Source organism: Mastomys coucha, unplaced genomic scaffold (assembly GCF_008632895.1).
Source record: "Mastomys coucha isolate ucsf_1 unplaced genomic scaffold, UCSF_Mcou_1 pScaffold22, whole genome shotgun sequence".
In the NCBI taxonomy this organism is placed as follows: Eukaryota; Metazoa; Chordata; class Mammalia; order Rodentia; family Muridae; genus Mastomys; species Mastomys coucha.
In genome coordinates, this window is record NW_022196905.1 from 185,233,443 (window position 1) to 185,236,204 (window position 2,762).

Consider the following 2,762-nt stretch of genomic DNA (forward strand, 5'->3'; position numbering starts at 1 on the left):
ATTTTTTATTTTCCAACATGCATCTGATCAGATCCAATCTAATCCCTAGGATTCAACTCCTGACTTGCAGGAAATACTAAGGCATAGGAACATGTTAACTGCATAATGAGGCTGTATCTTCACAAGTCCACATTGGTATTACCCAACCAAATAATGTCAAAAGGGCAAAATAAAGTACAACTCATAAAGACAACATTAGGCAGTTACAATGGATTTGCTTTATTTGGGTCCAGATTCAAATGAACAGTTAAAAATACATCCGTGACCTTTAAGAAATGTTTAGAAACTGAAGCCTTTACTGAATGCGTGACAAGAGAACTGCCCCTTGGCTTTTGAATGTTATCGAGGCACTATTGGGGTTAAGATATGGCTGTGGCTGTGTTATTATTTCAAATGACTCTTCAACCTTGGAGACTCTGCTGAAGTCCTGATGCCGAAATGGATGGTACTCAGGATTTGTTCAATATCTTAAAGAGAATTGAGCACAGTGCTGCCTGCTTCCAGCTTAAGCTGCTTTAGAAGCGAAGGTACAAGGTTCTAAAGATAAATAACATTGGCTGGGCATGGTGGCACATGTCTTTTATCCTAGCCCTTGAGAGGCTGAGGTCTGATGGTTGTGAGTTCAAAGCCACCCTGACTACAGAGGAAGACCTTGACTCAAAAGAGAAATAGGGGAAGAAGACAATTGAGCAGAAAGGAGGGGGGGAGAGAGAGGGAGAATAGGAAGAGAATGAAAAGCTAAAATTAAAAAGAAGGGGGTGGAATGGCTCCGTGGTTAAGAACATTGGCTGATCTGACACTGGACCCAGGTTCAGTTCCCAGCACCCATGTGGTAGTTCACAACCATCTATAACTGCAGTTCAGGGGATCTGACGCCCTCTGCTGGTCCTTGACAATACTGCGCATGCACATACAGGGCACAGACATTGGGCTCCGACACAGATGCAGGCAAAACATTCATTAAATAAAAATAAATAAAAACTCAAAACAGTAAAAATAAATAAATAAATAAATAAATAAATAAATAAATAAATAAGGAATGTGAAATGGCTCAGGCAGTAAAGTGGAAGGCCAGGACCAGAGTTCAATCCTGAAAGTCTACGTTGTGACATACATTTGTTATCCCAGCACAGGCAAGGCCGATGTAGGTAAATTCGTGTTACTTGTTGCCAGCTAGCCCAGCTTCTGCAGTGAGTTCTAGACTGATGAGGGACCTGTGTCAAGAAAAGGTGAAAAATATCCAAGGGAGGACACTCAAAGGTTTCCTCTGGCCTCCCCGTGCACACATATACAAAGAAAGAAAAGAGAGTCTGCAGGAAGACCATGAAGCAGGAGTGTCACTGTCTGATGGGAGCATTGGGGGCTCACTACACAGTCTCTACTTTTGTGGATATTTAAGTTTTCCATAATAAAAAGTTTAAAATATATGTGTGATATAATACACAACAAGGATTCTCTCTGTCACTAACACTACTAGTCTAACAAAATAAGTAGCTAAAGAAAAGTTTGTAGATACAGAATTAATTTTTACACACTAGCCCCAAAGAAAAAATTAGCTACATGGTTACAAGGAATAACAGGGAGTGAAAATCAAAACATAAACCTTGTAGGCTGGAGAGATAGTTCAGTGGATAAGAGCACTGACTGCTCTTCCAGAGGACCGGGCTTCAATTCCCAGCATCCACATGGCAGCTCACAACTGTCTGTAACAGCATATCTCCACGGATAGTCATGCAAGCAAAACACAAGTGCACATAGAATACAGATACATTTTTTAAAAAACTTAAATTTTGCTTAAAACTCAAAAAAGTACAGGCTTGCCAGCCCAAAAGATACAGGCCTATAAACCTAACTGTTCAAGAGGCTGAGGTAGGAGGGCCACTAATTCAAGGTCAGCCTTGGGTTACAGAGTGGATTTAATCCAGGCTGGCCAATTTGGTGAGATGATGTCGTAGAGTTCAAAAGTAAAATGGAGGCTGGCATATAACTCAGTGGTAGAATGCTGGGAAGCTGCCTGAGGCTCTGTGCTACTCCCCCACATGGGGGTGAAAGAATAGTATGGGGGGGTGCAGAAATGAGGCGCATGCTTATCTCTTCATCCAATGAGACTTTGTATTTTGCCTTTTAAACGCCATGTCCTTCGTGTAACTTTTGTTCAAATAGAACCTTGTGTGTGTGTGTGTGTGTGTGTGTGTGTGTGTGTTTTGTGTGTGTGCGCGCGCGCATGCGTGTATGTACATGCTCTAGACTTACGTCAAAGCCACCAACGGTGTAGCTTGCTGTAACTCTTTGCTCCACTTTCTACACTTGCATTGCTCTTCCCCAGCACATGAAGAACCACACTCCTCTTTGAAGCAGATTGTTAAAACTTACCTACTGTGTAAGCTTTCATTTTCCTCATACAGTTACGGGTCATGGGATCATAATGAACCATACAAATTATCCTCACACACTACCACAACCACTACCACCACCACCAAAAGAAATAAAGTAGCATGCATTGACAAGTCACTTTGTCCTTGTCAAGGTCAACTACACTAAAGAGAAATCTTTTAAATTTTCCCATTAAACTGAATTGTGAACCAAGTGTGGTGATATGTACCTGTAATCCCGGAACTCGGGAGGCAGAGGCAGGAGAATGACTGCTAATTAACTGCCACCCGGATCTCGATAGAAAATTCTGGGCCAATTAGGGCCATGTAGTGAGAAAATGTCTCTAAATAAATAAACAGTTATCAATTGTATCACAGCAGATTGAACAC